At 49.0% G+C, this 24079-nt stretch overlaps 1 protein-coding gene and 1 long non-coding RNA gene across 30 annotated transcripts in view; both read right to left on the bottom strand.

The window, feature by feature from the left end:
- RALGPS1 (Ral GEF with PH domain and SH3 binding motif 1) overlaps window positions 1–24079 on the bottom strand; it is a 296025-nt gene that overhangs the window by 55791 nt on the left and 216155 nt on the right. The window lies entirely within an intron of this gene.
- LOC309663603 lies at window positions 6521–13558 on the bottom strand. Its single transcript, XR_014265363.1, has 2 exons — window positions 8509–13558; window positions 6521–8446 (listed from the first exon to the last, which is right to left on the bottom strand). It is a non-coding gene; the product is annotated as an uncharacterized lncRNA (long non-coding RNA).

Genomic DNA, 24079 nt, shown 5'->3' on the forward strand with positions numbered 1-24079 from the left:
TAAATGTCATATTATCTGCTCTCTTTGACCTTACAGTACATCTAGGATTTAACAATAAATATAGAAAAAATTCTGTTTGTTAAACACACACACACACACTCACACACACACACACATACACAAACACACACACACTCATAAGCAACTCTCAGGTCAAAGAAAAAACAAAAAAATCTAAAATAAGAAATCTATTCAAAGACAATGACAATAAGAACACTACATATCAAAATTTATGGGATCAGACCAAAGTGGTAATCAGAGGAAAATTTATAGCCTTGAAAGTTTACTATTAAACTACTAAGAATGATAACAAATGTAATTAACCAGGTACTTAATATTAAAGTTGTAGGTTTTTTGCATGGCTGGACAAGCACTGCACTGACTTACACATTCATTATGTTATTTGCTCTTATAAAACCCATTTTACAGAGGAGGAAAAGGAAACGCACGGAGGATGTTTAACTCACTCCAGGTCACATAGCCGGTAAATGATGGGGATGGGAGCTGAACGCAAGCCTGCCTCCGCAGAGTACATGCTTCCTGCCATCGCAGTGGACTGCTGGTGCTGGATACCATGAGTCATTCGTCTGCTTTTAAAATAGCTACACATTTTTACGGGAAACTGTTAATCACAGAAACATATGCTAGCACTTCTCATAGGAATCATTTCCACTTCCCTTCTTTTTAGTGGCACCATGTTTCCAAAATTTTAAAAATTAGAAGTCATTTCCCTTGTATAGAAGCTCCAAGTTTGTAACATTTAAGTCCACAGATTTATTATTTCTCGACTTTGTTTTTCCTCTCCCTTCTTAAAAATGTAACTCAGCTACCTCCCCAAGGATTCAGCAATGGCAATCCCGAAAATCCCATTAACGCTTCAACCACAACAAAAAGTACCCCCTAGTGCTGAGCGTGAGGTGAGGGGATAAGGGACACGAGGCAGCTTTGTTCCAGAGGCCAACATTGTGCAGACCCGAACGCAGCTGGCTCTGAGCAGCAGAGTGAAGCTCAGCCCGGGAGCAGGGACACCGAGGAGAAGGATATGGGAAATGGGAGAGAACTGATGCTTCCTGGGATTTGCTACAAGACGGGAACCTCCCCCTCTCCTGTGATCCTCCCATCGACCCCATGGGGAGGTTGAGGAGAAAACTAAAGTTCAGAGAGATTAAGAAATGAGCCTGAGGCCTCACAGCGAGTGTGTTGGATTTGAACCCAGGTCTGTCTGGCTCCAGTGCCTGTTCCGACCCACTCACTGGACATGAGAAACACACGAGGAATCAGTTGCCTTTTCTCAAATAACACCCTCGGCATGGAAGGCTCACCCTCCGCTGCCCTGTGAGGACCGGGGCTGGCCCCTCTGCATCCTCTCAGGTCCTGGCTCTGCAAACAGAGGCCAGGAGAAGCTCACCTTCGAAGGGGCCGGAGACCATTTCCACCCCAGCTGCTGCCTGCCCCCTCGGGGCATGGGGAGCTCACTACTTCATAAGAGCAAACCCCACTGTAGAGTGTCCATCACCCTCCTCCACAAAACACCTATCCGCTCCCCTGACCTGAGAGTCCAGGCCAGGGCCACCACATGTGAGGACGGAGGGGACCTCCCAAAGGAGGCCTCCTGGCCCTGGCGGCCGGGGCAGACCCCAAGCCTCAGCAACACCTGGACAGAATTCCCATATGAACAGCATGTCCCTCCCAAAGCAGCAAATCTACAGGTAATACTGCACAAATCCAGGGAAATCTTCTCAGTATTGTCATTAGCCTATAACTGGGAATATTTAAAAGCCTAAACCGTGATGAAATCATCAGAATAGCCACCTCCCACTTGTACTGGGCCAATGCAGCACGAAGCCTGACACACAGCACTCACCACAGCTGCCATTAGATACTTATTGGCCTCGTTCATGTATCTACTGTCTGATTCCCCCATCAGACTTTATTAAAACCCCTCTGAGGAGGAAGTGTCCTGTTCCACAAGCTCAACCCCAGCAGCTGGAACAGAGCACACAGGAGCTGCTTGGTGAACATTAGTTGAAAGAAGGAAGGTATGAATGAAGGCATACTTTGTTCCACAAAATAACCTTACAAAGTACATCATTACCCTCACTTCGGAGCTGAAGAAAGAGACACTGAGAGTCAAGTGATGGTTATAATAAGACTGAGCACTTACTGTGTTCCAGGTCCTAAACTAAGAGCTTTGCCCTGTTCATCGATTTGCCATAACCATGCTGTTATCAGGGAGGTTTTATCTCTACAGAGGAAGAAGCTGAAGCTGAGAGCGCTGCATCGCTTGTCACACAGCTGGGAAGTGGCAGAGGCAAGATTTGAACACACGTCAGTCCAGGCTGCCATACTGTCAAGTCCTTCTTTGACCCCAGCCAGATCCCCTGGAGCCTGGCAGCTGGTGAGGCAGGATGGGGCACAGCTGACTCCACAGGCATCCAGGCCATGGCTCTCCCTGCCTGACACCCCCTTGGGGTCAACACTCTCCAGGACGGCTGACGACTACACGGTGGCTGCATCGTCTACCTCCTCCCCGCGGCCTCCCTGGCACCCATCGTGACACATCTGTCCCAGGTCCCATCGTCAGCGGGCCCACCATGGTCTGGGGGCCCTGCCAGCTCTGCCCCGTGACACACAGCAGTGGTGGAAGTGGGAGAGCGTGGGGCTTGGAGCCAGGAGACTTGGAACACTGGCTCTGCCGCCTACCAGCTGGGTGGCCTCAGGCAAGCCTTTCTGCCTCCCGGGACCTGTGTTTCCTTGCCTGTGACTGGGGATAATGATGGTGATTGTGAAGTCTCCCGGCCCAGGGCCTGGACCACTGAGGCGCCCGTGAAGCTGAGCTGACCCCGAGCCTGGCTCCATGGCGAGGCCCCACTTGGAACTGGAGTGGGACGCCCGTGGGAGAGGCGCACCCAGCCGGGTTTGCCATAACTGTGGACGGCGCCCAGATGCTGACCATGTGCGGCCACCTACCTCAGACGACCAGCTCTGGGAGCTTCCGTCTGGACTGAGACAGCACAGCTGGGATGTCTCAGCTCCCTTCCTTTCATACAGCGTTACTGCGGCAAAAGACACCGTGTTGTTGGCCTTGTCAAGACGGACAGTAACGGGACCAGCTACTGGTCCTGGCGGCTGTGAGGCTGAGCAGTGCCAGGGGCTGGGGCTAGACTGGGAGGTGCAGACGCACTGGAGGAAACAACCATAATAGTAACAGCCACTGTCTGCGACAGGAGAGGCTGGCCTTGCTTGTACCACAGCATCCTCACCGCAACTGGCACGGCACAGTAGGTGTTATCATTTCTTCATTTTACAGATTAGGCAATGGAAGCTTACAGAGCAAAAGTGACTCATCTAAGACCGCACAACCTACAAGTGGGGGAATCAGGATTTGAATTCATGCCCGCCTGACCCCAAAGATTTGGGACAGAGAGCAGTGCTGAAAGTTGGGGGCTGGGAGTCCTGGCTGGCACAGGGACGAGGGTGCCAGAGTCAGAGCTGGGGCTGCGAGGACCCCTCCTGCGGCCTGCCACCCACCCGAGGACACGGCTGGCAGCCGGCGTCCACTCTGTGGCTTGCCTGCCTGCAGACTCAACCTCCTGTGAGATGGACAGCTACCCAGAACATGTTCTGTTCCCTCCTGCCACACCCCACACAGGGCCTGGTGACACCGCTGTGGCTGCAACAGGGGTGCCGACCAGCCTGCCATGGTGAGGCAGAGAGCCCCGGGGCCGGGGATGAGCAGCCCTCCGCTGGCTCTGCTGTGGATGTCTCCCCAGCTGGGTTGGTCCCAAGCCCAGGGGCATGTGGCCAAACCTTCTTCCTGACAGTGAATCCAGGCCCCCCGCCAGGGGTGCCCACAAGACACCCCGGCCCTGAGGAGGGAGTGTCAGGCTGACAAAGGAGGTGCTCTCCTGAACAGACCCTTCTCTTAAGCTGAGGGACACCAGGCTCCGTGGTGCAGAGCCTGCTTGAAGCTGGGCGCTCCGAGTCTCCCAGAGCCAAAGCCCGCGGCTGGCACCGGGCTTCACCGCCAGCCCAGAAACTCACTGCTCTCTTGTTTCTCCCATCGCCACCCGTCTCACTTCCATCCCGAGTCTGGTTTTGGTTTTTCTCACACAGTTATCTATTTAATAAGGAAAATTCTGCTGTGTTGAGGGGAAAAAACCCTCCACAGCATAAAAATATGCCACATTTCCATCTTATGCTTTCCATTTTCTTTCTCTCTTTCTTTTAAAGTTTGAGATGAAAGACTTTTTTCCCATGTTCTCCTGCTCTGCTTTGAAAAGATCACTTTCAAACTTCAGAAATGAGGAGTGCTGGCACCCAGAACTATACTTGTGTGGTTTGATCACATAAACTGTCCTGATAAATTCCAAATGAAATAACAGAGCAGCAGCTCATTAGGGTTTTGTTTTTGTTTTTGTTTTTTTTATGAGAGCACAAAGCGATGCCATCAACTGCAGAAGGAGATCTCAGTGGGCGGCTCACGCTCCCTGTCTGAGGCAGAAGACTGAGTGTTAATTAGTGCTCGTTAATTAGTATCAGTTGTGTAAAACATGGACTTAGAACAAATCCTCATCTAAAGAATATTCCTCAAGTGAAATGTGTTGGAAGCTGGCTGACATTGAGACAAACGTTTCCCAGGTCTGCAGAAAGGGGGCAGGGCCAGGCAGCCACATGTCAGGTGGTCAGAGACCATGTTTCTTAGAGGAGCACATGGCCTCCTGTTTTTCTTGGTGTTGGGGCCCGTGAATCACAAAGGCACGTGAACAAAGCCTTGCAGCCCACAGAGAATCTCCTCTGGCTCCCCGAGGTCAAATGAGGACACAACCACAGATCCCCGCCCCCCCACCCCCCCACCCCGCCCTGGGGATTACCTGGTAATCTACAGCGGCAATGGAATGGCCTACTGTTTGCAAAGGTTCTCCTAAGAGCTGTGGGATTGTGTAGCATGTGCTGGTATTCTGACCAGCAGTAAGAAAGGGCGTAAGGAGAGGGCATTAATCTGGTGATTATTATTTGGCTTGTTTTGTGCTAGACACTGTGCTAAGTAAATTACACGTACTATCTAATTTAATCCTTCAACAATTCTATGGCAGTAGAGAAGAAACGTACGTTTCGTCTACCTAACATCTATTCCCAATTTTTTTTTTTTTTTTTTTTTTTATTCCCAATTCTTTTGGAAACAGCCTTCACTTTTCCTTTGGGGGAAACCATACCTCCCATACTTGTAACCCATGTGGTTTTGATAGGTCTGAAGCAATTTCATTCCATCCCCTGACCCAGGGGTAAAAACAAATTTTAAAAATGAACCATTTGGGAAAGGAAAAAAACACTCTAAAAAATTCAGAGATGAAAGAAGGAATTAAAATCACAAACTATCTACATATAGGATGCAATCAAAATCACATAACTCTGCTCAGAGAAAAATTCATAGTCTCAAATGCTTATATTAATAATTAAGAAAGATAAAAAAGAAATGAACTTAGTGTTCATTATAGAGAACTAAAAAGAACAAAAGAAAGTAGGAGAAAGCATTAAAAATATAAAATCAGAAATATTTATCACTGCAGAGTGATAAATAAAACTGAAAGTTGGTTCTTTGAAAAAGTCAATAAAGTAGACAATCCTTTGGTATGTATGATGGAGGAAAAAACAAAAGAAAGGTAAAAACACAGATGTGCATTGTTAGGGATGAGAGAAGGGATACGATTTCAAACATGGAGAAGTTAAAATAGTAGTATGTGCAATTTTTATGCTAACATATTTGAAAATGTAGATGAAATGCGTGCTTACTAGGAAAATCTATCTTCCCAAAATTGTCTCAAGAAGGGGCAAAACCTTCAACTCACCAAATAAAGAGAAAAATATTAACAATATTAAGAAAGATACTATGATTAAAAAGTACAATATCCAAATGGTTTTATGGACCCATCCATTAAACCGTAAAAGAAAAACCAAATATTACTTAAACTGTTCCAGAGCACAGGAAAAGTCAGAAATATGTGCAGTTCTTTTTATGACTCGAGCATAACCATTACATCAAAACCTGACAGACATGGCATAAAAAAGAGACCAATATCATTAATAAATAAAGATCCAAATAAAACATTAGCAAATAAAACTCACCAGTGTTTTAAAATAATAAAAATAGCAAATCAAATTAGCAGTATCTTGAAGCAAACAGGTTTACTACAGGATTGCAATGGTATTTCAACAAATGATCTTGAGAGATGCTGAAAAGTCACTGATAACTATAATATCTATTCCTGATAAAGCACTAAGCTAGGAACAGACTTCCTTAATATGACAAAGGATGCATGGTAGAAACACTAACACAATCTTCTTAATACTGAAATCCTATTGATAGGAACAAGTCAAGAATACTTGCCATTCTGCTATAATTTAACACTATTCTGGATGCACAAATCTATGAGATAAGACAAAGAAATGTGGTACAAATATTAAAGACACATGTAACATTGTCATTATTTCCAGGTTATATAATTAGTTATCATATTAGTTATATAATTAAGTAATCTAGGATAATCAACTGGAAAAGTATTACAACTAAATAACAGAGTTGAGTTCAAAGTAGATATACATAAATCACTAGCATTCCTTTTTTTATTAAAAAAAATTTTTTTAACATCTTTATTAGAGTATAATTGCTTTACAATGGTGTGTTAGTTTCTGCTGTATAACAAAGTGAATCAGCCATATGTATACATATATCCCCATATCCCCTCCCTCTTGCGTCTCCCTCCCACCCTCCCTATCCCACCCCTCTAGGTGGTCAAAAAGCACCGAGCTGATCTCCCTGTGCCATGCAGCTGCTTCCCATCAGCTATCTGTTTTACATTTGGTAGTGTATATATGTCAATGCTACTCTCTCACTTCGTCCCAGCTTACCCTTCCCCCTCCCTGTGTCCTCAAGTCCATTCTCTGTGTCTGCATCTTTATTCCTGTCCTGCTCCTAGGTTCGTCAGAACCTTTTTTTTTTTTTTTTTTTAGATTCCATATATATGGGTTAGCATACTGTGTTTGTTTTTCTCTTTCTGACTTACTTCGCTCTGTATGACAGACTCTAGGTCCATCCACCTCACTACAAATAATTCAATGTCGTTTCTTTTTATGGCTGAGTAATATTCCATTGTATATATGTGCCACATCTTCTTTATCCATTCATCTGTCGATGGACACTTAGGTTGCTTCCATGTCCTGGCTATTGTAAATAGAGCTGCAATGAACATTGTGGTACATGACTCTTTTTGAATTATGGTTTTCTCAGGATATATGCCCAGTAGTGGGATTGCTGGGTCGTATGGTAGTTCTATTTCTAGTTTTTTAGGGAACCCCCATACTGTTCTCCATAGTGGCTGTATCAATTTACATTCCCACCAACAGTGCAAGAGGGTTCCCCTTTCTCCACACCCTCTCCAGCATTTATTGTTTGTAGATTTTTTGATGATGGCCATTCTGACTGGTGTGAGGTGATACCTCATTGTAGTTTTGATTTGCAGTTCTCTAATGATTAGTGATGTTGGGCATCCTTTCATGTGTTTGTTGGCAACATGATGTGTTTTTGTTTTTTGGGGTTTTTTTTGACTTGAATAATATATATATATATATTTTTTATACAGCAGGTTCTTATTAGTCATCAATTTTATACACATCAGTGTATACATGTCAATCCCAATCGCCCAATTCATCACACCCCCACCTCCACCCCCCCATGGCTTTCCCCCCTTGGTGTCCATACGTTTGTTCCCTACATCTGTGTCTCAATTTCTGCTCTGCAAACTGGTTCATCTGTACCATTTTTCTAGGTTCCATATATATGCGTTAATATACGATATTTGTTTTTCTCTTTCTGACTTACCTCACTCTGTATGACAGTCTCTAGATCCAACATGATGTGTTTTTAAGTGAAAACATCTGGTATGACTATACACACATATACACACACACTCTTATATTGATACACACATACACACACCCTATATTGAAATACACACAAACACCTATATTGAGATACACACACACGTACCCCTATATTGATACACACACACACACACCCTATACCGAGATACATACACACCCTATATTAGATACACACACACACCCCTATATTAAGATACACACACACACCACTATGTTGAGATATACACACACACACCACTATACTGATACACACACACACACACACCCCTATATTGAGATACACACACACACCTCTATACTGAGATACACACACACATACCCCATATTGAGATACACACACACCCCTATATTGAGATACACACACACACACCCCTATATTGAGATACACACACACACACACCCCACATTGAGATACACACACACCCCTATATTGAGATATACACACACACACCCCTATATTGAGATACACACACACACCCCTATATTGAGATACACACACACACCCCTATATTGAGATACACACAGACACACACACACCCCTATATTGAGATACACACACACACACACACCCCATATTGAGATACACGTACACCCCTATATTGAGATACACACACACACCCCATATTGAGATACACGCACACCCCTATATTGAGATACACACACACACACACACACACACGAGAGAGAGAGAGAATATATTGCCCAATCTGTTAATGGCAACCATCTTCAGGGATAGTTTAGGGTTATTTTTTGTTTTATACAATTTTATATTTTTTCAGCCTTTAGCTATGAATATGTACTACTTTTAGAAATAGAAAAGAGCAAGATCTCTATCTCTCTTTCTTTCTTCTAAAAAGCAAACACTTTTTTGGCAGGGAGAAGGGACGTAATAGTTGACGCAAATGATTTTCCGAGCATTCTCAGCTCCTGTTGAAAACCTGGTCTTTAGTTTTCGATGTAAAGGCCACAAACCTCTACCGACTACCTGTGATCTGTCTCCAGGCCATTGTTTACACTTCATTATCACCTTTGGTCTCCACCTCCAACCCATTCCGCCCTGTGATTTCTCAAACCCAATCAGATCATGACCTTCCTCAATTTAAAGTTACCCAACAACTCTCCCTCTGCAGGTGTTCACGGCTCCTGGGTTCCATCCCTCGCCGCCTGCGTCTCTGGCCTTTCCTCCCGCCCTCCTCTCATGTGATGCTCCAGCTGGGCGCGGGCCCCGTGTGGCTGGCTCCCTGGACCGGCCCTCTGCTTCGTGCCTCTGAGCTTGGCAGAGCTGTGTCCACCCCATGCCCACTCGGCCTCCTTTTCTGGCTGTCAGCGGGCTCCTCCTGGGCTCTCAGAGCACGCGCCCTCCCCTCGATTACAGTATTTATCACACACTCTTTGAGGGCCAGGGCTGCGTCTTTTCCATCTCTGCGTTCTCAAGGGCCCAGCACAGGGTAGAGGATGACCAAACGGGACACTGAGTCTTTATCTGCACATACATGACTCTTCATTCTGGCCACCGAAATCCCACTGCTCAGTGGACGAGAGCGGCCGTGGCTGCCAAGCACCCCACTCCATAGCCACCCTGACAGGGTCAGCCCTGTGTTCTGGTGTCTCCAAGCTAAATACCCATATTTCTCAGTGCTATGAAGGGCTTCCAGAGGAGTTAACGTCACCAAAAGGAAACGTAAGATGATTCCCCCAGTGAAAGCCTCGGAAACCTGCCTCACGTTGGGTAGAACCGAGGCTGCCCACGTGCCAAGGAAAACACTCTCCAGCTTGTCTTTCCAACCCTGGCTCAAGGATTCGCTACTGTGCACAGAAAGGCTCCCTGGACGTCCGAGGCCACCAGGATTCCAGCCAGAGAATGAGCTCACAGACGGCTGCTTCAATCACCAAAGTATTTTCCACTTCCCCAAATGCGCTCACGTATCTGTGACCACACTTCACCTAGTCTTTAAGTATAACAAAAAAATAATGGAGGCAAAGACAAAACTGTCAGATTTATTCATTACTCAATGGAAACTGTGTAACAAAACACGACATTCTAAACCTCAATCACCAATCCCTGCATTCTCTGGGAAACAAGCAACAGATTTGTGGAGGGTTAGCTAGATCCAAACTGATTTTCACTATCTGAAAGCAAATTCTTTCCTGATTTTGCTGAAATGAAATACTGAAAGACTCTCCCTGGGCCCCTTGAGAAGAAAGAAGGCATCTGACTACTAATTTATTTGTGGTTTTCAGGCTCAGGTGTTTTGATCTCTCCCTGCCTTTCTTGATGTAGATGAGAGGATGGGAGTCCCGCAGGACTGTCCTGGGAAACCGCTTTCAGAGAACAGGGGCTCCTGTGGCCCTACCGTGGGGGTCATCTCTGTGGGCTCTGCCCTGCTCCAGGTCACACTGGAGACCCTCCCTGGCCCAGCCAGACCCAGCTGGCCCAGGGCCAGTCCAGCCTTTCCCAGCCCTAGGCCATAGTCTCGGTCTGTAGGGGGCACTACTCCCACGGAGCCTGTGAGCCAATCTCACTAGGGCAGGAGAAGCACTCGCCCCCACCAGCAGGGGGCGCTGGAAGTAGTCATGCTGTTGCTAGTCTGGGATTGTCTGTTGGGTGGGATGGGAGGATGGAGGGGAGCCGGGCTGTCACTGGCTGGGATCATGCGTCAGACTGGAAGGCCCACCCACACCTACTCTCTTTGTGCTACCTGCCCCTCCCCCCACCCCGGCCCACTAGACTCAACGCCCTTGGGAAATGATTCAAAACACCTGACCCCCATGACTCTGGGCTCCTTGTCACCTCCTTGAGACCTAGACCTCTACTCTGGTTGGTTCTCCAGCACCAACTTTTCTCAGTCCTGGCTCCTCCCCTACTTCATAGCACACTGCCGTTCCAGCGGGCTTTGGCGCCAACACTACCCTTACTAGGACATGCATTCCTGGCTATACCATCGGAGGGTGATTTGCAGGGAAGAGAGAGGCCGAAGTGGCAGGAAAACGTCTGCTGACCAATCAGAAGTGGTGGGGAGCAAGATGGAAGGCGGCGGGTCGCTGTGGGGAGAGGAAGCTGCAAGGGCACAGGGTGATGTGCTCAGGGACCAGCCCACTAGGTGATGTCCAGCTCACTAGGTGACGTGAAAGGGCATTAGTGCTACAAATATTTACTGAGTCCTTCCCACATTCTGGACACAGAGGTATAGACGGGCATGGTCCCTGACCTCATGAGGTGTACAAGCCGGCAGATGCATTCAACAGAGGCATTAGTTACACAAACAATTAAGGGCACAGAACTGCTAAAAAATAATACTCCAGTGCATACTTACTTTGGGGAATTATCCTCAGGTGCCCATGAGCTACCCGAGGAACCAGTGGTATGTGAGACAGAGATGGGCTGGTCCCTGCCTCAGCCCCTCTCCTCAATTCCAGAGATGCTAAGTAACCTGCCCAAGGTCACTCAGCACAGACATGGCGGAGGTAGCATTTGAGCCCAGGTCTTTGGCCTAGGGCCAACACTCTTATGGACTATGTTATGTGCGTTACTTATAGCTCAATACATGGAGGAGTGATACTGAAACTCGAGGCATCTGCGTTCAAATCCTGGCATTGTCACTTATTTGTTCAGTGTGACCCCGGGTGAGTTCTTCAACTGCTTTCTTCCTCTGGGAAATGGAGACAGTAGCTTCTCACAGGGCCGAGGTGAAGACTCAGGAGCTAACGCACAGGAGAGGGGCTGGCATAGTATCAAGATAAAGCAGGCACTCAATGAAGTGACTTGCAAAAAAAAAAAACAACAACTTTAAGAGGTGATGGTGGTACATACCTGTTTCTGAAAACCTTCCAGAAGAGACCAGACAGCCCCTCATAGAGCCTCCCCTGACTTATCACTAAAATTTTTGTGAATAGAAAAAAAGAAGAAAACCACCTCACCAGCTAAGACTGATGGACGGCTTTATTGCTAGAACCTAGGAAGAAACTGAATAGCCTATAGGCAGATGTAGAGGACAGAAGTTGCGCAAATGTAGACCTCGTCAATGTGTGCCTCCCAGGGCCTATCCCCAGACTCAGAGAAAGAGCGATAATAAAAACATGAAAACTTGGGTCAATGACCAGTACACTGCCCAGCAGGGGCTTATCTGAGGGACTCTGGGACTTTCCCCTCCACCTTCTCACATCCATTTGCAGAGGGCTACCCCCAGAAAAGAACTAAAGCATGTCCAGAGGGAAAACCAAATGCCTATTGATAAGCCCCAAAGATGAATAGATTTCACCTTGGTCAAGGATGCATTCAGAAGAAAGAAAATCCAGTAAGGGGCACATGGAAAAATATTGCCAAATAACAGGGCCTGAACTGCATGCAGAAGGGGCTGAGAATGAGAGCATATGTCCTCGGTCTATTCCAGCATCCGGAAGAAGGTTTCAGGACACCTTTTCTCTTCAACACAGCACAAGAAGACAAGGCTTCTGGGATAGGAAGGAACTGTCAGGGGTGAAACTGCAAGAGGATAAGCTAGAAAGAGAGATGCATGACATAAGAAAAGAAGAAAAAGATACTAAAAATATGACAGAAGAATTTTAAAAACTAACATTGGAGGCAGCAAGGAGCAAAATGTGTATTTTGGATACTCACATCAGTGATATGGGGGAGCAATTTGGCGAGGTCAAATGCCGAGGAAAAGGGCAAGGGAAGAAAGAATATATGGGATGTGGGGGCCTGAGAACAGAGAGCTGACCCAGGGAAGGGCATCTACCCAAGGAGCGTGTCCCAGGTCCCGGGAAAGAGATCCATCCCTAGACACACCCTGGATAAATGTTTGAACAAAAAAAAAATCTTGCAAAAAAGCAAAAGCAAAAAACCCAAAACCCAAAAACCAAAAACCAAAAAAACCCACCCCAAAACAAAAATAAAACCCCCCAAAACAAAAAAAAAAAACCCATGGAAGTGACCTTGACCCACCAAGTGAGTTGTAGGGGCCCCTTTTGCTTGGGTCTAATTGAACCTGACCTTCCACCAGAATGACTGTGATGACGTATGGTAACTGCCAGCGCAAGTGTTTCCCTGCAGGAGGAGGAGTTTCTCAAAGCAGGAGGGACTGATTATTCATGAAATGTTAGGACATCTGGTGATTTGTCAATTGCTTTCATTTTTTAAGAAGAAAAATATTTTCCCCTAGTGATTACGGTACTTAAGTGTAAAGACCCAAAGAGAGGACATATGATTTTGGATGCCATAAAATTTGGTCAATGCACATTTTTTCCATAAGTTTATGGGAATGTTTCACCATCGCAGCCTAAGGGCAGCAGAAGACGTAGACTTCTGGATGCAGTATTAACAGATCACATGTGCTCTAAACCACACTCCCTCGTCAGCAGTCTGTGAAGCCCAGAAACCCCTCCTGCACATGCCGCAGGAGAAAGCAAGCGCTCGGTGGCTCGTGTCGCTGTGCCAGATGTGGAGGATGCAGGCGAACTCTGAGAATGATGGCTTTTCTGCGGGGCCCAGGGGAGAGGCCACTCGGTCATGGCTGCAACAGCATAGGGAGAGGCACCTCTGTCAAGTCCAGAGTAGGTGTGAGTAGAGTGCTTCCTGCCGAATCCGGGAGCACCCAGCAGCCAGGAAGCAGGAGCCTGCGCTTGCCTGGAGGTGGGCTGGGAGGCGCTGAGAGGGGTCTGGGGGTGGGGGGTGAGCCAGCCTGGGGACACCAGTAAGAAGGTCTATTTGGAGGCTGAAAAAGCTCATCTCAGCTAAAGTAAAAAGTCTGCCTCAGGGCAATGGTGAAGGAAGAATATTTTGCCAATGTCCTGTTTCCTGGGTGGCAGTGGGCCCGGCTCTGGGCAAAGGTCTGCTCCTCTCCCTCCATCAGGGTTTCCTGACGGCAATCTGGCCTGGATCTTACTCTCAGCAAGACCCTCTGGTGCACAGGGACCCGGGGGTCGGGGAGCTCAAATAGGCTCCTGGGACAAGACAGCTGCCTCAGAGCGTGGGGTGGGAGACATGAGCCTCGGGCAAGCGAATGCTGGGAGCGACCAGAGTGTGGTCACCGAGCATGGCCCTGGGCTAAGAGCTGCACCTGAATAATCTCATGGAGTCCTCATTTTACAGAAGAGGAAGTAAGCCTCTGAGAGGCTAAATTGTTTGTCCCAGATCACACAGCGAGTGCGTGGCAGAGCCAAGAATGCACCCCAGGCCTCACTTTGGAGTCTGGCTCTGATACTCGCCCTTCCTCGTCCTGGCCCTGCAGGACAGCACATGAATGCATGAAGCCTGCCAAGGTGGGGTGGGGACACTAGCATTTGTGGGGTGACCCTGAACCAGACTTTGTGCTCTGGGCCTTAGACCATCTCCTCAGTTCATCTACCAACTGGGCTCCCAGGAAAGCATCATTACCCCCATCATCCAGATGGGGAAACTGAGACTCAGAAAGGTAGGGTGACTTTCCAAAGGTCTCCTGGCCAGTAGTTCGGGAAGCCATGATTGGAATCTAGGTTTGGCGGGTCCCAACCTGTGTTCTGTTCAACAGGAGGACTGTAGGGACCCCCCGTTTTGCTTCATGCCACGAGCTGAGTCCTGTGGTCCCTGCCCTCCGAGATCCTTAGCCCAGGCCTGGAGGACTGAGTCACAGGCCCTGTCCTCAGAGGGGAAGACGTCCTTCTGGGGAATGGAAACATCTCCAGGCCAGAACAGGACTTAGCTCCGAGTGGATTACCCAGAGCTCAGGCAGGGTGATTTGTGGCCCACCAACACACTCCAAATGGTGCCTGGGCCCAGGCTCCAGGGATTAAGTGGTCCTCTGGAGGCCAGCCTGGGAAGGCAGTCCCGGGGTGCCATGTAGGGTGTGGGCTCTGGAGCCAGGCAGCCTGGGGGGAGGGCCAACTCTGCTACTGACGCTCTCAGTGGCCTTAGAAAAGTTCCTCAGCTCCTCTGACCCCGAGTTTTGGCCTCTGTAGCAGGGGACAGGCGTTAGGGTACCTCCCTCAAGCGGAGGTGGGATGAGTCAGGTGAGGTATGTATATCCCCCCGAAGAAGGTCACTGCCCAGTAAAGGCTGAGGCGATGTGATGACATCACTAGAAGTAACTGTCTGCGGCAGGCCCAGTCTACTGAGAAAGGAGGACCCAGGTTGCATCTTCCAAGCCCCACACTGCCTTCTCCCTCTTCCAGCCCCCCACGTCCTGTTACATCCACAGCAAGGGCTGAACAAGGATGGGACCACCTTGAGAACATCTTGTCCCTTGCTCCTGCCTCTCCTCTGGCCTCCATCACAGAGCTGTGAGGGGTACTCTTGTCTGGGGAAAGGGAACCCTCCCTAGTCTTCAGGGCGGCACACGGAGCAGGGAGACCCAGGTCTGAACACCCATTCCACCGGGTGACCCTGGGTAAGCAGCCTGGTCACCTGGACCTGATCTCATTCGCTCCCACCTTATACATCCATCCACCCTGAGCATTACATGAGATAATGTAACCACAGCAGCATGGTTCATTCTTCTGTTCATTTGTTCCATCATTCATTCAATCAGGCATGCATTCATTTTTCATTCACAAAACAGTTGCTGAGCACTGTTTCCACCAACTCTGCACTGGGCTCTGGGGGAACCACAGTGAGAAAAACCAGACGTGCTCCCTGCCTGCCCTCCTGGGCCTGATGACGAAGCACTGAACAAAGGAGACCCCGGGTCCAGTGGGGAGCTGGCCACTACTTGGGTGGCAGAGAGAGCCCCAGGTTGGTGGCCCACGGTTGGGGAGTTCTTCTGCACTTGGCGGGTAGCGCCCTGGGAAGGCTGCTCACCTTCTGAGTAACCGTAACTTCTGAGTACTGTACTGCCTGCCTCCCACAAAATGTGCTTTATTTCTGACATGTGTGCTCAAACAGGTATAATGTTACATCCCATACACTGTTCCCAGTTTGTACAAAATGACTCAGGGTTTTGCAGCTACTGATGAGGAATTTACGGCAGTGGCAGGTTATGGGCTTCATGGGCAGCAGTTCTATGGGACTTGGGCAAGTTATTTAGCTTATCTGAGTCTCAATTTCCATTTTTGCAAGAGGAGCATATTCCAACCTTGTTTCAAGAATCAGAGTTACTGTATGAAAGCATTTACTACATCACCTGGAACAATAATAATAATAATTACAACACTAATGACTGCTAACGTCTATTAGCATTTACTATGTGCCAAGCATTGTGTTGAGCGCTTTCAGGCATTCATTTATTCTTTTATTCAACAAATATTTATCGAGATGCTAGATTAGATGCTAGGGATACTGCAAGGAACACAACCAATACAGCCTCTGCTTCTGTGGAGTTGACCACCTAGAGGAGGGTCAGATAGTAAACAAGTAACTGCACAAATAAACTATTTAACTGAAACTGTAATGATAAGAACAACAAAGGAGAAGTACCGTCCTCAAAGTAAATGCCATTACACACACTTTCTAGGTGAGGAAATTAGGGATCAGAGAGGTTAGGCAACTGGTCTGAGGTCGCACGCCTGGTGAGAGGCAGAGCCGGGCCCCAAATTTCATTAAATGGATTATGCCTAGAATAGCATCAGCGGTTCCAGATCATCTACAGAGAGCCCACCACCTCCCAGGGTTCCTCCTCTGGTCTAAGAGCCGCTGCTCAGAGCAAAGGTGGAACCAGAAGGCTGCCTGAGAGCAAAACGACTTAGCTGATCCTCCGTGCACCCTTGTGACCTGCAGCCCTTCCTAACCTGAAGCAGAAAGCTGGAGGGCTTGTCCTGGGGGTCACTCACCCCTGGGAAGGCATCAGGGGGAGGAACTCTATAGTTGATAAATGAGTTTAGGAAAATAACTGCCCTGTTGTCGAAAACTAAGGGTAGTGGGTGTCACCAGTAGGCTGCTTCCAAGGACCCCCAGGTGAGAAGACGCAGGTTGCCACAGGGCCCGGTGGGCCGGCATGCCTGCCTGGCTCGGCCGTTGGCCAGCTCTGTACAATGGGGAGAATAAGTGTACCTCCTTGGAAGGCCACTGTGAGGCTGCAGTGAGATCAGACAAAGCGCTTTCCTTGGCACCAGGCAGAGCGGCCGTCCTTGCACAGACACTGAGGGTAAAGCTGGTCCTCCCCACTGCAAGCAGATCTCAGTGATAAAACAGACCTCCCTGGAGGGTGAGGACCTGTATACAGCTCTTGGCTCTTGGTTTGCTTTATTTACTGTAACATTCTTTTAACTTCACTTATTTACATGTCACCTTCATGATTTTTACAAAAACATAGCATCTATAGTATAAATTTTTTATTGTGGTAAATAAACATAACACAAAATTTATCATTAGTGACATTTAGTACTGCCATGATGCTGTGCAACCACCACAGTTATCTTGTTCCAGAACATTGTCATCAATCCCTCCAAAAGGAAATCCTGTACTGACTTACTCCCCACTCCCTGCTCTTTTCAATCTGAGCAACCACTCATCTACTTTCTGTCTCTATGGATTTGCCACTCTGGACATTTCATACACATGGAATCATACAAGATGGGGTCTTTTGTGCCTGGTTCTTTCCCATAGCATAGTGTTCTCAAGGGTCACCGTGTTGGAGCATGTATCAGTATTTCATTCCTTTTTATGGCTGAATAATATTCCATTGTATGCATATGCCATCTTTTGCTCATCTATTCATCTGTTGGTGGACGTCTAGGTTGTTTCCACCCTCTGGCTACTGTGATAGTGCTGCTATGAATGTTCACATATAAGTTTTCGTGTGAATACCTGTTTTCAATTCTTTTGGGTATATACCCAGGAGTGGAATTGCTGGGTTACAATATATATATATATATATATTTTTTTAATTTTATTTATTTATTTATTTATGGCTGTGTTGGGTCTTCATTTCTGTGCGAGGGCTTTCTCTAGTTGTGGCAAGTGGGGACCACTCTTCATCGCGGTGCGCGGGCCTCTCACTATCGCAGCCTCTCTTGCTGCAGAGCACAGGCTCCAGACGCGCAGGCTCAGTAATTGTGGCTCACAGGCCCAGCCGCACCGCGGCATGTGGGATCTTCCCAGACCAGGGCTTGAACCCATGTCCCCTGCATTGGCAGGCAGATTCTCAACCACTGCGCCACCAGGGAAACCCTACAATATATTTTGTAACCTAACAGTTTTTGAGTGAAATCACGAATTTATTGTGCTAATCGCATTAAGAGAGATACTTAGCTACCAAAGAAAGAGAGGTAATCTACATGCCATCTAAAATCAGGAGGCCCAGAAGTAGTGCACGTTCACACTCTGGGGAGCTCAGAGCTCACGTATCCCCTCACTTACCGTGCATGAGGCTGCCAGCAGTCGGTGCTCTGGGGTGGGGTCCTGGGACCTGAGGCTAGGTCAGGTGCAGTGGTTACTGGATGGGTCAAAAGCACTGTTAGAGGGGGCTGGCCAGGGGTCAGAGCCAGAGAGGCAGCATTGATCATCGGGCCTGAGGGGTAAGCCTCCAGCCCACTTAGTTGTGGGAACACGGGGCACAGAGGAGACAAGGAGGTGGCCTGGAGGGATGGGGTGGAGGGCCCAGGGCTTCAGCCTGCAACAAAGATGACTGCAGAGCCGAGGCCCCAGGAGGGGTCTGGGGCTAGTTGCAGGCTGTCCTGTCCTTCATTGCTCTTGAGGCCGACTCTCCAGGGGCCAGGAGGAGAGGGTGAGGCCACAGCACAGGGGCTGGCCTTCAAGCTTCCTTCAGACAGGCTCCATCCGGGAGTCCAGCCCCTACTTGGAGACCTCTGCTTTGCTAGTTACGGGACGCCTAGAAAGAAGGGGTTGTTTATGATGGGGACTCTTTCATCTCTGACTTAAATTACATATCATGCGCTAACGTTTTAACTCTGATGTCTTCTGGAATTCAAATGAGACATAAACATACGCCCAGAAGCACAGAGTCTACATTCATTACTGGGACCACCTTGACCAAATAAGAGGTGTCACCAAGTCTATTTATAGCTTTAACATCTTTCCACTGTCCTTCCCTTAAAATCTATTGAGGTAGTTCCCATAGAAACAAGGAAGAATGTCCAGCCCCAAACGGTCATTCATTCATTCATTCATTCAGGCTTCATGTCTAGGGGTCGACAGCAATCAAGCCGTGGCAGGAGAACGTGGAGAAAAAGTATAGGGGCTCTGAGCAGAGAAACGGAGTGGACAGAGAAATGTTAATTAATAAATAAAAGTGGCCATTTAAAATCCATTACATCATTAAATTTAAAATAAGACCAATGCCGAAAGCTAGCAAGGCTGTGGTGAAACGGGAAAACCCACACACTGTTGGCAGCAGGGTAAGTTGGTACCATCTTTTTGGAAAGCATTAGGGATTCCAAAGCCAGAAAAATATTGATATCCTTTGACTAAGTAATCCCACTCTTAGGAACTTATTCTGAGGAAATAATTTAAAAGAAGGGAAAACATTGTACACACAAAGGTATTCAGTGCAGGGACATCTACGGTGGTTAAAAGCAAAACAAAAGAAAACAACAAAAATTGGAAACATTCTAATGTCCAACAACAGGGAAATAGCTAAGAAAATTAAAATGAACTACATGACAAAAATATGGAAACATAAGTGCTAGAACTGGTGGGGTTTGAAGTACTTAAGAAAATTTACAGCAGTGTTGCAAGGTTGTCAGTGCATTTTTAAAAAGAATGTATAATTCATCTTTAAGCAAGATAACACTTTATTCTAATCATTGATATTTACTGTCAGATTTAAGTTTCTCACCAAAGTAGCAATAAATATATATATTTGTTACGCATATATGTAAATATAAATAGTCAACAAGCCCCCCACGTTGGGGTTTCCTCCCCAAATACCAGGAAACTCCCTGTCCCTCCTCCTCCCAGTTATTTAATTGGTTAACCACCGTGTGGGGCACACGAAATGCCCGTGAGCCCGCAGTGACTCCGGGGTCTTATTTACAGCCAGGGGCACAGAGCTTGGAGCCCTCCCTGTGGACGGAGCTGCGCGGGCCTGCTGACCTCACTCGACCTGCGGGGACGGTTCCTGCTTCCCTCCAGCTGCAGCCGCCCTCCCGTCGCCCCCGAGTCTCTGCCCCACTGGCTTTCACCCACGCAGTTGGGTGGGACCACTCCGCCTGGGATCCCAGGCCCTCGGTGGCCTGGTCCATCTCACAGGCGCTCGCAGTGGAGGGTGGCACTCGCGCATGAACTTGCTGCATGGTCGTCAACGGGGCGCTCTATCCCTGCTCTGGGCGCCCGAGACGGAGGCTTCCCGCACACCTGCACGTCAGGCTGGTCTGTAAGGACAGCGGCCTCACTGGCCCCTGAGCCCCTCTTGGAGGCACACCCCCTGCTCCTCAAGAGGGGACCAGGCCTCTGACGCTCAGCCTTGTGCTTTTGCCACTGCTGGGCAGGAGAGCCGCAGCCTTGGCTAGCCCGAAACCTGGCCTGCCACCCTGATTTACTTCCCAGCAGTGGGGAGAAGGCAGGAGAAAAGGCATGAGGCCTATGTTCTCCCAGAATGTTCCAGACGGAGCAACTAGCATTTTAGAGTGCGGCTCCCATTTTCACCAACAGACCTATGTGAATGCTGCTCCCATTTTCACAAACAGTTGTGAAAAACGCCAAGTCCTGAAATGGGCTGTTGAATACATACTCCAAAATGACAAATTCCTACCAAAGACACGTTTACATATAAGGTAAAAACATGCAATAAAATTTATGTTGTAATCTTCTATATTCAACACATTTTAACTAAAGAATACATTCAAACAAAAAAAAAAAAAGAAAAAGAAAGAAAAGAAAACTTTAAAAACCCGTGTCAGCAAAAGGCTGGCAATTATTCTTACTTGGGAAGAAATATCCTTTATTCTGAGATTATGGCCTGCTTGCATTGTTGGTATTAAAATGTTCTTCCTTAGGGACACAATGATGATAGTTTATATTCTCTTTACTCGCCATTTAAAAATAAAGTTGGCAGCCTTGTGAGAGTCCCCAAACTTTCTTTTTGCCCATGAAATCCGAAGTCTGGGACCCACTAGCATGAGATCACACGTTTCTCTGGCAGCAGGCAGACTGTTGGCTGGTACGGAGGGCGCCAGAGCTGGAGACCCCCAAGGGTTGTGAGCGACTTGTGAGTAAGGCAAATGAGCTGGCCAGGCAGGGAGGCAGCTTTGTGTTGCTGCAGGCTGCAGGATCTCTAAAACTTAAAAAATACTTGAAGGTTGACTAAGTAGGAATTTCAGTTTGGGACAAAAATCTCAAGCTTGAGTTCTCCTCTTTCCTCTTTCTCCCTGTCAGAGTTTACGTCCTACTGTAGGGCGGAGCACCTGAACCCCAGTCCCACTCGGGGCCTCAGCCCCTGGCGCCCCTCCTTGGCCTGGCAGGTGCAGGCTGGCAACGCCCCAGCTCTCGCGCATCTCCGGAGCGGCTCCCAGCCGCTGTGCAGGCTGCCCAGCGCTATGGGGGGGAGCAACCACCCAGCCCCGCGGAACGGCCGTCCCTCCCGGTGCCCAACTTCCAACCTCAGAGCGGCCCTGAGCCCACTCCTCAGTCCCTCCCCGCCTTGGTGCCTCTCTTATTCCCTTTGGTGGCTGGTTTTCCCCAAAGGCTGCCTACCCCCCACCCCCCAGCTGTCCCTCCGTGGGGGCACCCTGTGTCCTAAGTGAACGGCTGGGCTTCCTGCTCTGCCCTCATCTGCCTGCACCCATTCCCCACCCTCCCTCGCCCCCCTCCACCTCCGCCAGCGCGGACTCCCAGGCTGACCCCATGCTCATTCGGGTATTTTCAATGTCTCCCTATCTATACTACCTTTTTTTTTTTTTTTTTAAGGTTTAAAAGAACATTTCTTTTCTGATTAAAGGGAATTTACGTTCATCCTAGAAAACAGAGAAAAGCATGATGGGAAAAGTAACTGCCTGTAAACCCACAGTTGTGAAATGAGCGCTCGCGGGATCTCAGTGTGTCCCTCACACAGACACACTTCACTGTACAAGCCGACCGCAGGCCACCGCGTGGTGCTGGTGGACAGTTCCGTTGGTGGAAGGCCCCCAGGGGACTCATTCTTCAGTGGAAATGGAAAGGTCCCAACCCCGGAGGCACTGGGGCATTGTCTTAAGTACTGGACACCCTAGATGCCTTCTAGGAAGGCCCCAGGAGGTGGCCAGGGGCTGCCGCGGGCCCTGCTGCCAGCCCAGGGTATGTCCCGTCCAGGCCCGTCTTGACCGCACATAATCAGAGCTATCGCTTCACACAGGTGCCGGGCCGGCTCCAGGGTCTGGGTGTGGACAGGCGCACATCTGACCCCGTCAGTCAGGCCCTCCCCTGCCTCACCACCTTCTCTGGTGCCCCAAAGCCAACTCTCAAAGTGGGAGGAAAAGGAAGAGGATGGACCTCCTGGGGTGACGAAGGGCTGCAGTAACGAGAGAGCCCCAGCTCCCTCCCTCCTCCCTCTTACAGGCTTGCTGCCGTGACAATGGCCACAACAATCATAATCATAACAGCATAAAAGCTGACCCGTGTTCAGAGGTCACCATGTGCAGAGCATCAAGACCAGCAATCAACATGTGTCATCCATGTTCCCCAACGTGTGGACACACCCCACTGAGAGGATCATTGGTCCAGGGATGGACATTTGTATCTATTTTAACCTGTTTAGAAAATCGACAGCACAGCAAATCCTCAAAATCACAGATAAGAATAAAACAGATTTAAAGAGAAAAACTGAGCCAGAACATCAGTAGGATTAGTGGAGATGGTCATAAATGCCCAAAGCGTGGGGAGACACTGCATTGTCTTAGGATCGTCACAGCAGCTGCTCCATGGATGGCAAGGCGCAGGGAGGTTCCTGGCACCCGGGCAGTGGTGACTGGGGTTAGGGCCTGAGCCCTGGAGACTGGGCCTCTATCGCCCTGGTCTCCGCTGAGGACACCTCTGCTTTTCCTCCCCTCCACCCTCGCTCTGCTGACCCACCGGCTACTCACACGTGGCCCAGTGCAGATTCTCTGAGCTCTGGTCCCGGATGGGTCACACCACCGGCTGTTCGCCATCCATCTCCCCACAGGTCTGTTACCGGTCCTGTCCGCCAGGGCCTCTGTGGCCGGCATAGCCAGGCACACATTGGGTTGGGTTTGGGAGTGTTTGTGCAGCGCTGAGTAGGGTGCCTCTTCCCGAGAAGGAGAAGACTGGGTGGTGGTGTGGTTGGGTGAAGTCTGCCACAGCCCTGGCAGGCACAACTTCCTAGTCAGGGTGACCCAGCAATGGCAGGTCTGGAAAGTTCTCCCAGCCCCAGGCTGCACCAGCAGCCTCCTGGAGTCGGGGGCACGGGGTGGCTTGTGGACTCTTGCCTCGCCAGGCCTGCTGTGTGTCAGCACAGGGCAGCGTGACCCACCTTCTGGCCAGACCTTCCTCTGAGGCAGGGTGAGCCCAGACAAGGCACTGCTGGCCCTGAGGCCTGGACTCGTCTCCCCGGAAGGATCACCTTCCCTCCCGCGTGAGGACAGACAGTTGCGGTGCAGGGCAAGGCACAGGAGCAGAGAGCAGGGAGAGACAGAGCAATCCTGTGGAACCCAAGCTCGGGCTCCTCAGCTCTGCCAGGACCAGAATAGGACACAAAGAATTCAGATTAGGTTTGAGCTACAACTTACGGCCATGAAAGTGCTGCCTACCCACCAGTGACTGTGACCCTAGTGCACTAATAATAAACTAGTAAGTCCCACAGGCTGAGGGCCCCGCGGACGTCCGGCACTGGGCTTCACCGAGGGGGCTACCAGCATGATGCCCACTTTACAGTCGTGGACACTGAGACACGGAGGTGCCCGAGGTCACACAGCTAGGGAAGGACCCAGACTCTGTCCTTCAGTGGCCGACCTCCACGGGACACGCCGCTCTGGGGGCTGACAGCTGGCATGAAGGGTTCTATTTTCCAGGGCCTCCTGGACAACCTGAGGATGGTGGCAACTAGTGAGCTTGTCCAACACCTACTCCCCGGGGGGAGCCCGCGCCCAGGATGGTTCTGGCTTCCGCTTCTTGCATTGGCCTGGTATTGCTGGTGCCCGTCCACCCTCTCTCCTCAGGGCTCCTGGCTCCCGGGACATGCTCCTTGTTCAAGCCGGCAGCTTGATGGCTGGTACCGCTCCATGAGTACTGGCCCAGCTGAGTCGGGCTCGGGTCCTGAGCTCCTGTTTCAGCTCT

The sequence above is a fragment of the Balaenoptera physalus genome (genome assembly GCF_965194825.1).
Source record: "Balaenoptera physalus genome assembly, chromosome: 7".
NCBI lineage: Eukaryota > Metazoa > Chordata > Mammalia > Artiodactyla > Balaenopteridae > Balaenoptera > Balaenoptera physalus.